At 40.7% G+C, this 15521-nt stretch overlaps 1 protein-coding gene across 1 annotated transcript in view; it reads left to right on the top strand.

Moving 5' to 3' along the window:
* The first annotated feature begins 14261 nt into the window (after positions 1-14261).
* The window catches only part of znf469 (zinc finger protein 469), a 179831-nt gene continuing 178571 nt past the window's right edge, over positions 14262-15521 (top strand). Inside the window, exon 1 of the mRNA XM_080504888.1 lies at positions 14262-14328. The gene's annotated coding sequence lies outside the window, so the exon portion shown is untranslated. The remainder of the gene's footprint in view (positions 14329-15521) is intronic.

Here is a 15521-nt window from a genome sequence, read left to right on the forward strand (position 1 = left end):
GACATTTGCATGGACAGACAATGAAGTTGCATTGCTTTTCCGGATGACTCTCAAGTATAAAACTACGAAGTCCCAGGCAAATATGGACAGGAAGTCATGCTGCTCTGGAGGCCGCCATTGTTGTTATTATTCAGCTACTTGTGCACGTGCAGAAGAATTATTTACGACAGCTGTCATGCGCAGAAATAGCGTTTCAGAAAAGTTGTTTGCCCCGATTACACGGCGATAGAATCAAAGCATTTTTCTAATATTCTCACCTTGGAGACTGTTTTCACAAAGCTGCATTTTCAGTGACTCTGACCACTGTTTCCATGTAAACCACCCAAAATAATGCAATACAAGTTTCTCATTTTCACTTAAGTATTGTAAATGGGGCCTTAATTATTTGCAGATATCAGTGTATTGTTTGTGTAACAGGTGATCTTTACCAGTTTTGACAGTTGCAGCCTAACAAATTGTAGGTGTTTACAAATAAGATGTAATGTGAAACAAATATCATCAGTGTTTGATATCATAACTAAGATCATTTAGAGCCAGTTTTATCAGCGTCACATGTTGTGAGAAAAGATCCATCACATTAGTTGTTGAGCATAACTTCGTTTACTATAATGAGCAAGAAACTTCATCCTGCTTCTGACCGTGTCATAAGATCCATGGGAAGGCATTATTATTTTGGAGAACAGACAATGAATGGTATGCTCTATTTCCAGCCAATTTGCTGAAATATGTGGACAGCATGTGACCCGCAGCATTCTGGACAGATAGCAGATCATTGCTGAAAATGTCCGCTGTGATAACCTCGCAATACATATGTATCACAATGAAAACGATTTCGCTTTGCGATGCTTGTGTTCTTAAAATATCAGTCAGGGACTGCCTCTCACAGCCTTGGCTTGTTCACACTTTGTGAGTTTTAACACACCAGAATGGTCCTTTGTTTTCAGGGACATTAGGGACCGAAAGAAGCCGACTTGTTTGAGACGGAGCCAAGTCTTATTCCATGGGAGAACGACTGCTTGTTTGTTAACACCAGAAAGCTCTCGTGTGGTGAAAAGAAACTTTGAAAATATGTTTTCCATTGAGCCAAAGTGTCTGGGAGACTGCTTGATTTACCTCTTCTTATCTTTGTTATGGTTGAAAATATGATTATGCCAGATGTGGCATGCAGTCCATGGCTTTGTCTGGAGCCTTTAAACGGTTGATATCTTACAGCATGATTTCCTCTGGTCCAGCCGTACCAGGAGGTCAGCCCAGGAAAACAAGGACTTGGAGGTTTCTGGAGCTGTTGAACACCAGGGGCTGACATTGCATTCCACCATCTCTGGTTCTATTCACACATTTTACCTTTCAAGATTCCCACAGTAGTGGAGGTCTGTGTCGTGCGTGTGTGTGTGTGCGTGTGTGTGCGTGTGTGTGTTCGTGACTAGCTCACAATAATTGACAGTGTTTGCATTTACGCAGAGGAGGGAGACATGTGCTTTCAAAGTGTTTATTAGGCTTTATGGAGTGGATTTCCTAACATAGACCAGAACTTACCCCTGTGTGATTCTGACGACGTGTCCTACAACACCACACACACACACACACACACACACACACACACGCACACACACACACACACACACACACACACACACACACACACACACACACACACACACACACACACACACACACACACACACACACACACACACACACACACACACACACACACACACACACTACTATAGTCTGCACGACAAAAACCCCACACCAAAGTCACTTGAGGACACTAAGACCCCTTGCTTAGTCTTTGGATACATCTCAGACGAGACAGAGCCTGGAGATATAATGAGTTTTCATATGTGGAGCGATTAACAGGAGTGGTCTGATTCAGCAGGCATGACTCAAGTGGTCGCAGGAGATAAAGATCTTTTCCTGACCCAGCAGTGGGCTGCGGTGGAATCTCGAGGATCCTGGAAGGAAAAAAAAAATATGCAAGAACAGATTTGATTGGTGTGAAAGAACTACACAAGTGGATGGGGATGAGCAGGACAGCCAAATTACACTTTGTTTTACAGTTGGATTAAAAAATCCCAAAACAACTAAACTCATGACCCATCACCAATAAGCTAGGTGTTTACCCGGGAAGTTTCGCCAGCTTAACAGAAGACAGATGTTAAGCACAGACAACATACTTTTGTAACAACTGCTTAGCCATTACATTTCCCATGTCAGTAAATGTCAGCTGATTAAACTTTTAAAGCTGGGAAGTCATTCATTTGGATGGATGCAGAGCTTTGAGTGAAAGATTTAAGAAGACATGGGTGGGAGAATGATAGAAATGTTTGGTTATTGTGTTTTTATAAACTACTTAAGCATGCACAACTTGGTGTTTGGGGGGTACATATTATTGCAAGTGAAAATCTTGCCTATCAAAGATAAAGATGTTATTGTTTTTAAGAGGTGTTGCACTCAAGTGTTTATTGAGCTTTAAACTAAATGACATGCTTGTACAGTAATCAAACACATCAAAGGCTAAGTTAATATTGATTATTGCGCGCATTGTTTTAGTTTTTTTTTTCTTTCATGACTTGAAAATGGTTTACCAACCTTCTGTTTTAAATAAACCTGATCCTCACAAGGCACTGAATGTTTTTTTTTTTTTTTTTACCATATGGGAACATAGTGATAAAATGAACACAATGTACAACAAAAGAAAGACATTAAGAAGAACAATCTTATTTTCTAGGTTTTCAAACTAACACCTACGTATACTCGGCTGGAAGCTTGTGCTTCATTCCTATCCACTCCTTCAATTATATTGCATTAAATATCAAATAGTGAGCTCATAGGCAACATGAAAAACACTTTTTTGGCACTAATGCACATTTTCTTCTGTACTGATACTTACATCACAGCTTTTGTCTCTCTTGTTTCTTTTATTGGAACTCAGTGTGGTATACTGGGCCTTTGTTTGTGTATATCCAGTTGTTGGACACAGCTGAATGTGATGCAATTAAGAAATAGTAATGCACTACATTTGGCCAGCTCTACTAAAATGGATCACCTCACTAAATGCTCTGTATAGGGACGAGTGAGTGACCTGAGTCACAGTTTGGGGATTTTGTGCCTTTGTTCTGTGGAATTGTGGGTTTATCATAGCCAGACAGTTGCAGCGCTACCAAATTGTTGTCAACATTTAAGCCACCATGACTTTAAGCTCAGATTTATGGCTTGAAATGTTTCTTCTGGCTCGTGTTATGTGACTTGTTGGCACTGGAGAAATGGCTTTCTAAAAGGTAATAGGTTTCTCGTAGGGGTTGCCAGGTTAGAGAGACACAACCAGCCAAACAGCCACTCAAAACCAGCCCAAACCAGCTCAACGTGAAAAAGAAACTTACAGAAAGCTTCAGTATCAGGCCAAACCACATGTTACCATCCTTACCCTTCTTATGAATTCATAAAAATAGGTATTATAACGTAGCTATGCGTTGACATGCAAAGATTCCACAACGTTGTAGGGCTTGTTAGCAGCTGGATTCTGCCACAGCTCGACACGGTTTCCCTCGCTTTCAGGAATACTGCAAACCTTTTCTTCTGTTCAACCTGCATTACAGTCTGTTAATTTGTTTTAATTTTGGGCCAGTATTGGATTGATCATTATTTATCAACTTATTCTGTTGAATTACGGTTGTATGGTGAATATGTGTAAGTGGTTGCTGTGTGGTGTCGTGAGTCTGCCGTCATTTTTGACGATGTCAGAAAATTATTACAAGCTGTTGGTTGCCATACAACCGTGAGGTCGGCTGCCTGTGAACCTGTTTGATTGTACTAAACAAGACCACAGTTTTTCGGGCCAACTGCTGTTTTAATGATCTCTTTATGGAGATAATATCACAACAATTGTTTTTCCTTTGGAATTTTATATTGTAAGTTTTGGTCTGTTTTCTGGTCGTAACTTTTTTTTAAATTTTTTTATAGCAATGCATGTTTCTACACAGACTGAACTAGAAAAGTGTGCACGTAACCGTGTGTAGAATTAGATTTGAGATGCAGATTGTGACCTTATGGATACTTGTCACTTCCTTTTGAATATGCAGAGAGTTCCAAGGCTGGCCACACAATATATGAAATGCCCTTTCCACTGGCCATGTTTTCTTGGACTGTGGAAACATGCCTGCACAACATTTCACTGTTTTGAATGTGACTTTTTGCAGGGAATCGAACACTGCTAGTCTTAAATGATTATACACAATTAGAATATATACATGAATATTCAATAATAATAATAATTTTTAAGTGATAATACATTTTAAGTTATGACGATACTAGTCCTTGATTTTGGTTCTTTTAGAACTCCCGTTGAATTGAAAGAGATGGTTACCTCAACCTAAATCGTCTTCGTCTGATGCAAGTGCTTCGTTTCGCAGCACCTTCATGCCTTTTCTATTGCTTGTCACAGTATTTCATTTCCTATATTTTCTCTAATGAACTCCAGAAACATTGTGCCAAACCCAAAAACAAAGAAATCACCAGAAAACTCAAAGCAGATCCTCATTCACTTCTCACAGTCAAGTAAAACACATTGTACTGTTTTGTCTGGAAAACACAAGAAGAACAATGTGATGTGAAGTTGTAACTTCCGCTTGTGTTTTGGCCCAAAGACTTGGTGTGCAGATCCAGTTGGGGTCTGGATCTGCAAGATGCACAATTGTTGGGGGTTGTGCGTCATCATGATGTGAGCGGAGAGGAACTCGGAGAAAGAAATTGGAGAGAAAGCTGAGTCCTCTATCGCCTTCCAGCTCTTACAGTTACTTTTGTAATCAGTGCTGAACAAGAACCTTTTTATTGCAAAGATGCGCCCTGCCTGTACCACTCAACTCCGCCATACTCGGCCAAGGAGAATTAGGTGGATGTTTCTGCACCCAGCTGTGTCTTGGCTCAGTAATAGCTTAGTGCAATTAGAGAGGGAGAGACAAGATCGGGAAACACCCAAAGGCTGTGTTGTCACTGCTGAGTAACGCGATGAAGTGAGTGTGGCTGGCAGTGGCCCGCAGAAGGCTCAGGGAGATATCACGTGTAAACTTGAAAGATTAAGAAAGCTCGAGAGCCTGCACCGTGTGAACCCAGTAAGCTGAGCGCAGTGTCAGTGTCAGCCAGTTTGTTGTGAGGGCAAAGGTTACGATGAGATAGTCGCATGAAGTTTGGCCAAAATGATGTGCAAGCAGCTCGCAGGCCGCTTGTATATCTGCAAGCGGGAAGGGAGCACATTGGATTATATTGCCTCTTTGTGAAGTATACAGTTTATTTATTGATGATGCTGGCTATGTGCTTGATAAAGTGTTTAATATCTGCAGTGTGTGGCTCAGTTTATTGGAGGAGTGTTTGTTACTGTTGTTGAGTGTGAATATGTCTGTGTGTGACTGTATGTGGGTCAAGAGCGAGGTTTCATTTTCAGGGCAATTTCTTTGCCATCTGGTTCAACTCTCGCCTATCACATGCTCAGTTGGTAAACGAGCCTGATTACAGGACACACGCACGCGCGCGTGCACAAGTTGCGTTTCCGTGGCTTCACTGGTCATTATATTCACCTCTGATAATTTCATGTTCCCTAACTTTCACCATACCCTGAGTCTGAATCTAACCTTTTTGTCGTCTTACACCAAGCCTCCATGACTCGGTTTAATGTCTGTGGCTCCCCACAATGTCACTGGATAAACACAGTTAAATGTTACGGGAATAAAAAAAAACAAACTTAATGGCCACGTGGAAGTTTTCCTACATCGTGTCCTTCGCTGACTAGTCATAAGTCATCTTTCTTTCTATTTCTTCTAGAACGTTTGGTTAAAGCACTTTAATTTTTTCCTGACTTGACACATATTTAAAATATCTCCTGGGAACATTTTTCGGGGCAAATTCCTGTTTTCGCTGATTTGTAGGGTGTCTGTAAAATGTAAAATCTGATTTAAAATTGGGTAAATTAAATCATGTCCCACAACAACACAGCGCAGATGTTTTGTGAATCATGTTGACTCATCATGTCCAAAGCTATTCAGCCATATTTCTTTCAGCCCACTTTAGAAAAGCCTTAGTTAAATTCATCTAAGGCGTTCTCAGTTGAACTTCACTTACTTGTTGGCTCATCTTCCCAACTGTCCTACCACTTAGAGCACAGTCTATCTTTAATCTCTCACCCTGTCTAAAAAACCCTCTGAAGCTGTGACTGCTGCATGCAGAGGTTGGCCCACGAGGTTTTAAGCTGTGCTGTCAGGCTGTTATTGTTCAGCTTATTCACAAAAATCGGGTCACAAAGCTGTCATTGATATTGTGTCACGATCATTTGCCATCTGAGAGATGACAGCAGATGTGTGCTGGAGATGCATGAGAAGTGAAGGTTACCAAGCGGGCTGTCTCCCTTTTGTCTTTTGCTTCAGAAACATTCCTTGTGTATAATGCAGCGAGTGCTACCTGAAGCTACACTGACAGAACCATGACACTGGATTCCTGAGAATGTGTGTGTTCACATCACCGTGCGTGTCTTATACATGTAGGAGAATGGTAATTCTCTTCTGTATGATTTTGCTTAACCTTTTATTTCATTAAAAAAAAAAAAAAAATACTGAAATGAGAGGCAGGAATAATTAACCAGTGCCTGAGGTCTTGACTTGGGAACATTAAAGGGTTTCTCATAACTGGATGCTTTAACAATGGTGCATTGAACTTGTTAACAATGGGAGTGACATTAGGCTCTTGTTTTAAAAGCTGGAATGATCAGAGGTGTTAAGCTTTTCTTAGTCCAGGGGCCATATGCTGCCCAATTTCATTTAACTGGGCCTGAGCAGCAAAAAACATGGTCTCATAGCGGCATGGCTCAGTAGGTAGAGCAGTCGTCTCACAATTGGAAGGTTGCGAGTTTGATTCCCATCGCTAACTGCCGACATGCCGCAGCGTCCTTGGGCAAGACACTGGATCCTGGTCTGCAGGGCCCCCCTGCTGGGTGTGACGCTCAGGCAGATTCTTGAGTCAGAATTCACATGCCATTACTGTATCATGACAAATGAAGATTTCTTTCCTGAGAAATGAACCAACTTTCTGTGGTCTTGTAAGATCTCAACACTCCTACTCAAACAAATCCAGCAGCTCGAACTGGCTGCCGTCGCTTAGGTGTGGATGGGCATATCTGGAAGCGCATAAATCACCACTCGCGCTGTACCCGATGACCTGGGGCGGTGGTTTATTTATCGTAATGCTTTTGATAACTTTGCAATACCAAATGATAAGTAATGCAAAAACTGTCCGCGGAAGCTGCATTCGCTCAAAAACAAATGAAAAACAGTTAAAAGATTCTTGTTATTTTTCAGCAGGAGATAGAGCCAAGGTGCTCATGAGGGAGTGATGCAGATGGTTTACTCATTGGAGTGAAGCCTAAATGATGTCAAGAGTTGTTTACAGACAAAGAAGAAAAGTTTGAGAATACTACATCAACTTTAAAAGTGAAGACCATTTCATCACTTGTCCGCTTACAATAAAACGCACAGTCAAACACTGAAGATGTATGACTTTTTATAGCTTTTTCGACAGTGCTAGTGCAATTTCAAATCCGCTACCTGCTTCATATTGGTTGCTGTATGCCTTTTCTATAGTATTATAAATCAGTAAGACGGGACAGAATCTGGTTGGTTGAAAGATATTTTATGGCTGCTGATATTCCGTACTGCACCACTGGAGTAACTCACAGCTACTTCAGATGTTGGTAATGACCACAATAACAGCTAACAGAGCCAAGACCAGTGACTTGTGTGTTTTTGCAAATGGAATATAAATGTACAATTCAGTGCACATTGATATGATTGTTGAGATGAACATTTCCTCTCGTGTGGAAGTCCAAATTATTCTTGGACTCTCTGATGCCTCCCTCTTTTCCAATGCGTTGTTCCAGGTTTGATAACTTTCACTCATATTTTTCCAGCAATTCTACATCCCAGTAACTCTTGAACACGCCATCACAGCTGTGATACTTGCCAAAAAATGCCCTTATGAATATATTCTATGATACAGCATTCCAAGGTATTTTAATGCTGATTAGAATTTTTAATAGAATTAGCGATGTTACTTTAACCTGATGTCTCTCAGTTACCATATTTTTGGTGACATTTGGCGCAACCTTGTCAGCAGAAATGCTCTCAATTGTTTAAGCCTTACAAGCCATCTGAAAACATCCGTGTACATTGACAGCAAAGCACAGATACCCTCTAATGAAAGGCTGCAAAGATGACAATTGTGATCATATATCTGGATGTTTGAGTAATATATGGTACATTCATATACAGTGATAAGCTTAATATGTGCACCTTCAAGCTTTGGCGCAGTTTCTTGTTTGTCTATGTCTGCTATGTATTCCAGCTGACTGTCTCACTGTGGATTTTTCCATCATGACTATTGATTGAATGGTGTCAGTTACCTGCTTTTCTACTACAATCATATCCCATGGTCTGAATTGAGATTTTCATTGAGAGTAACAGTCGCCTGCTTATGCACATCAATTCACTGTTTCCTGTGGCTAAAGGCCACTGTAGTCTGGTATATTAACGTTTGATTTCTCCTTGAATTTTCAAAGTATACTGTCGAACGTGCAGTGTCTGAAAATGTTTACCCACCCAGAATGGTTTCTATTCATGTTTTGCACTTCACTTTCTCATGAAATGTAATAAATATCCCACATAGAGACAGCTGAATCCGTGTTTTTATTCAAATGCACTCTGGCTATATAAAAGAGCAAATACTCTTAAGTACTCTTGGATGAATGTGAGCTTCTGACCACAAAGAGGGTTTTACTACAGTAATATTTAAAATGGATCATCAGAAGCACAACCCAAATTATATGTGCTCTGATGCATATCTTGTTTGTACATCTTGTGCTTCTGGCTTTTGCAGGCTTTTGCTTATTGATTCCTGGTTTTCAGTTGGATTTTATGCTTTATTATTCTAAGTAGAGACATGTTTTGGAATGACATGTATAATACATTTTATTGACTTATTTCTTGGCAGGGTATCTACGTGAAAGGGAATAAAAAATAGCAGCAACTGACACATATATCAGATTGGTTTTAGTGAGAATTGGAGCCAACTATCATAACCTCACATTGTGTACTTTAGTATAATGATGTGTAATCTGAGCATTTGATACACAATGAACTAATAATACATTTATGACTGTATGCCAGAATGGGACTGTTTGTTTATTCCCTGTACAGTAATTCAGCAGAGCAGCACAGGTAATATTAATAGTTTACTGGAAAACAAGGCAATATCTTACATTTAAGGGTTTTATTTGGGTCTATTATTAACATTTTGTGCCTTTTCATGAGCATAATATTTTAGTTTCAGGGTAGGCTATTGCATCATTGTAGATCAGTTTTTTTGTTTGGGTTAGGGTTAGGGTTAGAAACAGTAGTTTTGGCTAATAGTTACTGTTTAAAAGACGCACTCAATGCAATGTGTTTTGATTTTAAATCTGATCTCTGTCATTACTGACCTGCACCGCCACCCTGAGACCTCCACCCACACCTATGAAGTCACTGCTTATATTGAGCGAATGTATTTTGATTAGACATCAGATCGCAATCATTACGTATCCATCTATGTATTATTTTTATATATCATTTCATCTCTGACTGTGGTGATTGCTTCCACATGTCAGGCTCTGGGCTGCACGGGCCCACACAGGGCTGCAGCGCCGGTGGTTGTGTGTGTGTGTGTGTGTGTGTGTGTGTGGGGGGGGGCGCAGGAACCCCTATGATGAGCGCAAGCATTTATGGTGTCCCAGTAGATATATCAGTGAGAGGGGACACAGAAGCCCGCTGATGAAGAGGGCGGTGGGTGGGATGAAGTGACGGCTCTCAGGGGAGAGTGGAGGGGTATTATTACCTGGCAGCTTGAGGAAAGAAGGGTATTTGGGCAGACACATCCATAATTTTCTTGGTACTGATGAAAGAAGTCTGGCTCACGTCTTTGTAAACATCTCTACTCTATGGACAGTAAAGGTATTGTAGGTATGCGTGTTTCCTGCTACTAGTGTATACGTTTGTTCTTAGCTTCTGGGAAAAGTGGATTACTCAGTAATTAGGGCGTATTTGATGTCGGTTAAGTCAAATCAGAAAAGCCATTCACATGTTAGCTCTTAAAGACAGGATATGTTTCATATCCATAATAAACACAGGGGAGCTTTGATTGTCAGCTTGACCCCAGGTGGAGTGTACATCTGCATAAATGATCTGTGTCAGGAAAGCACAGCAGAAATGAGGAAAACAGCTGCGGGTCATCGTGAATGCAGAAAAACAGTCTCGCCACCATTTTCCACCGAAAGCGACTCGCAGTGTGATCAAATGACAGGCAAACGGTTGAGAAATACATTCAGCTCGTCTCTCTGGTGAGATGTGCTGGTGGTGTTGGAAAAGCCAAAGCCGTCTGTGGTAGAGGAGATACCAAAGTTTGGAGCTGGACGAAAAGTACACGTCCCGAAAAGAAAAACAAATTGAATAACCATACTTTGGTGTGGTTGCTTTAATGCAGACAGTGTTTTGGTTTTTTTTTTTCTTTTCCAAAAATATCACTGATTGTTTTGAGTCTAGTATCTGAGCTTTTTCCTATTGTTTCTCCTTCATACATCTCAGTGGCGGTCCGTCAGGGCCTTCAAGGCCCTCTCTGCAGGCCTAAGAAAAAGATCTGAATCACAGACTGATGTTGATTATATTTTGTCCATGAATACTTATTAAATAATTCCAAATGGTCTGTCTGCTTCTTCTCACCGCTTCTCCCTCGGCTGCTCAGACGCGTACTTCCACATTAAAGCTTTTAGCCAGTCACATTTTAGCTATCGTCTGTTGACAAGCTAAAGAAATCTGCCTGAGGCCTTCAGATTTAATTCTTCAGGCGTCTGCATTGTAAAACTAGTGTCGGTCACGTGGCTGCTTTTAACAATCAGATTTTGATATTGGCGAGTCAGGACCTTCTAGAAGGCCTCGTGTGACATCAGTGTATTCAAGCTCTCTGACTGGATGGTCAGAGAGTTCACTCTCCAGCGCAAGCTGGCTGCATCTGGAGTGAGCTGCACGAACCAAAATATAGTTGTTTATTTGATAGCGGTTTTGGAGAAGATAAAGACATTTGGTTGCAGATTTAGTGCCAAAACGATTTTCAAGACGAACTTTTCAAAGAGGTCATGCACCGCAGCACTCCGAGCACAACTCCAGTGCAATTTACTAGCGCTCACTACAAACACCGTGGCAGGATTCAGCATTATATTATTTGTCATTATATTATTTTTAAGACCACGTAAAGCTGACATCTGTCACCCTCCTGGATCCCCCACAGGTTTTCGGGAAAAGCAGCCGCTTTTTTATGCAGCTGCAGCAGGAGAAGAGACGTGAACTTAGATTTTTTTGGTATTCGTAAAGGTATTTATTCTGGCTGCACAAGTATCTATCTGTGCTGCAAATGCTTTTTATATGGCATTTCTGCATGGTAACATGGTTTTTGTTGCCATAAAAAAGTTATTGAGGGATGGATTGACTCAGACCAGCAGTGAAGGCCTGGGTCTGAAATGCACGGCCTGCCACTGATACATCTTTGTATCATTTTTTTGCCTGCTACAAGAGTGTTGGGCTACACAGTGAAAATGTGGGATAACATATATTTTTGATGGGGTTCGGAAAGAAACTGATGAAAAAAGCTGGGGTTTCAGATTACTGTACTCAGTAATCATTCAGTAATTCAAGACAACCATGTGAACATTGTTAAATAAACTCATAAATTAAGGTTAAATATATTTAATTTCTAAGACGTGAGAAAAACCTGGACATTTGAAGGCTGCATCTTATTGCCTATATTGTTCACTGCAACCTGAGAATGATGTTCACAACGATTTGATAAGAGCAAATTGCATCCTCATGTGCAGTCAATGTTTGTGCCAGCCTTTTATGTCTGTTCCAGAGATGCATCTCTGTGTTTGGCCAGAGAAAGTTGGATCCTGAGAAAGGAGGCACGTGGGCCTTTAAAAATAATAACTTTCCAATACTAAACTAGTACAGCCAGTGTACCTTGATTCAAACCATGTGCAGGAAACAAGATAATACTTTTTCAGAGTAGTCTGTGAAGAACAATGTGGCAACACGAGTCGTCTTGTCATTATGGATTTAGATTCAACCAGTGTGGCTCGAGGGTCTTACTGGAAGGCTCTCCTTTCGTGGAGGAGGGACCTCATTTGCCTCTTTGACTATTTAGAAGGCAAAAACCACAGTGGTGAGAGGCAGACGGCTGTTTGTTTCAATGCATGGACATGTTTTGGGCAGTAAAGATCAGACATGCTCATGTATGTAGACAACTTGTTCCACATAAGAAGCAATTAACCAGTGACCTCTGACACCTTCTGTCCGCCACAGACCCTCTATTGTTCGGTGAAGTTCATTATCCGTCATATACGCTCTCTGGGAACTGGTGAAACCTTCAATAACAACTTTGTTTATTTTGCCTGTCTATGTTGTTTCCTTCTCTTCACCTGTTTGTGATCTATTTTATGGCTCTCACGTGTGTCTCAGGCTCATCAGTCCGGGCTATTGGCACAGCGGAGCACATTTTACCCAATCCCTTGTTTGCCAGTGTTCATATACACCCCTCCTCTATTAGCCTTCAATGCATGCTGTGGCTTTTCCTGTGTACATATTGCATAGCTTGTATAAGTGTCTCAACTACTGTACTGTAATTGCTCACAATGTCTTCCATATGTGGCTGTTGTGTTCCACCAGTGATTCTTTCTCCTCAGTACTGTCAGCTTGAGATACTGAGATGTCCTCGATGTAGTCTTTCTTTTGAAACTGGGCAATACATGTGCAGACACTTTCCTCAAAGGGGATCCATTGCAAATGAAATTGTCACATTTTCATGGTTATACGGAGCATATCTCATTTGACAGTGGGTGGAAATCTTTGCATACTGTTGGGCTGATCACTCGTCAATTACAGGCTTACAATGAAAAACCGACATCCACACACATCTATGGGCAATTTAGATTCAGGCATCAGTCTAACTTATCATGCTTGTGCTTGAATTGTTAGGGAATGCTATACAACATGCACAAAACCTAAGCATGGACAAGGGGAACATGCAAACTCAGCACAGAAAGGCCCTGAGCAGGTAAGCTTGCTGTTATGAGGCTGGATTAGAAATCATTCCGGCAGCAACCCTATGTTCACAGATTTAAGAGATTTAAATTTTTTTATTTTTTTTTAACTCAACCAAATTTAAATCAAACATTATCACTATCCATCTGGGTTGAGTTGGAATTAAGACTGCGTGTTGCTGTGCAGCATTTCCATTAATATATATTTCGATGCCCGAGGCTAAGGGGAGAGCGCGCTCTTTATGTTTTCAACTGTACGTCAATTCAAAGGACCTTGCATGCTCTTACAAGTAGCTGTCTTCGGTGTCCCTGCAAGTCTCTAAAACTCACAGTCTTGCCGTGTTTTACTTACTAAAGTGCAATCGCTGAAAAGTTTAGCTGTTTTTAGTGAGCTGAAAAATACAGTCCTCTGTTGTCAGATTTCTTTTTATTGCCTGACTGGATTTATTGTTGTCTTGAAGTAAATTGGTGTATAAATGAAAACAGTGATTGAAGCTGATTTTAAGAACATATGAAACTCCTCCAATATAAAGAGTGGGCACAGGTTCAGAGTAAACTGTGGGAGTCATCAGATGTTTTCATTGGCGCTTCATCTCTTTGTGGAGCTCTTGAGTTTGATTGACAGAGTGTGGTTGCCTTTGCTTTAAGCATGTTCCCAAAACATTCCTATCTTTTGCTTTCATATTGATCTAGAACATTTATTATCTGCCGCTATGCATCTATTGCATTTGACCCCCTATTTGTGTCTTGACGGGAAAAGGTGTGATCTCAGTGTTTGTGAAGGAGCTGGGCTGTTCTGTTATATTTGTGAGTGATTCATCTTCCCTGAGATATTTTTCCTTTTTCAGCTTTTGCAGAGCGACTCGCACTGAAGTATGCTTTCTCATGGCGTGTATGGATCTTTCTGAATGCCTATTTCTTAATCACTTCCTGGTTACCCTCCAGTTGGATACATTTGTCTTTCTTCATGATGTAGATGTGTGTCCTGCTTCATTTCCCAGCTGCTTCACAGTCTTCTGACATTTCAACCTTCATTTAGCGAGTGACGTGAGATACCTTTCTGTACAAATTGCTTTGTTTGTTCTCTGTGTCCATCACAGGATGGTGTGACCAAGTGGCGGAGAGCAGCTGCTGACAGATGATCGGCTCAGACAGAAACTGAAAGAGTAAGTGCAGAATTATTTAAGCATGACCTGGTTTTTGTCTTGCATGTTCTCGGATCAGCCAGAGCATTATGGCCATCTAAATAGTGTTGGGTAGGCCCCTCTTAAATTTTGCGTAAACATACAACACGGCAATGCACTGTGTATCTTTTCTGAACCAGCACGAGCATCTGTAGCAGTGAGAACTATGGCAGCTTATCTATTGGATTTGATCACAATGCCCAGCCTTCATTCCTTCATTCCTTGAACTGCTCTATATTTCTTGGACTACCTCTGATAGATACTGACTACTACAGTCGGGCAACATGCCCCAAGAGCTGCAGATTTTTACTCCAATCCGTATGCTTGCCCCATTTTTGTGTTTTTAACTCATTAGCTTTTTGGACCAATTGTTCACTTGCTGCTTAATATGCTGTACATATACCACCGACAGACTGGTGTGATAAAGAGATAATCTGTTTTCAGTAGTCATAATGATATGGCTGTAAACGTGCACGACGTATCCTGAGTACTATACATCACGGTAGAATACCAGTGAGAACCATGTTGTTTGGAGAGGGAAAATTAATGACAATACAAAATATCTAACCTGTTTTCATACATTTGAAAGTCTTTGAACCTTGAACTCAAGTTTTGTTTGCCGTGTCTTTGTGCTCACAATTTGAACTGTCGATGGATATGACTGTATTCAATCACAATCTGTATTATTTATTAAATATATCAGAGTACCAACTAAATTTATCGCCATTGCTCAAGTAACAATGAGAAAATGCTATGGCAGGCAGTTAGAATATAATAATGAAGAATGAATCAGAAGTCCTCAAATATAATATCTGCAGATCTGAAGAAAATATCTGCAGATTTTTTTGTGAGTGACACTGGGTTCATTTGGTCTGGGGCCAGAGGAGGAAGGTCGTAGAAGGCCGTGGAGTTGAGAAATGTTTAGATAAGTGAAAAAAACAAACTCATAACACTAAACTAAATGATGTGTTAAAGAAATTGTATCATCTTGGGCGTAGAGAATAGTCACGAACTGAAATCTCCAGAGGCCACAGCAGAGTTTGAAGCGGTCCCCTTTGTGGAGATTGACAGCTGCATTCGAATTGGAGTCATGGTGATTCCGGAGGTTTCCTGTGGAGAAGAGCAGGCCTTGCACAAAATGTGTCAAAGTTTATTAAAAAGTCCATTCAAACTTC

This window comes from Blennius ocellaris, assembly GCF_963422515.1.
Source record: "Blennius ocellaris genome assembly, chromosome: 11".
In the NCBI taxonomy this organism is placed as follows: domain Eukaryota; kingdom Metazoa; phylum Chordata; class Actinopteri; order Blenniiformes; family Blenniidae; genus Blennius; species Blennius ocellaris.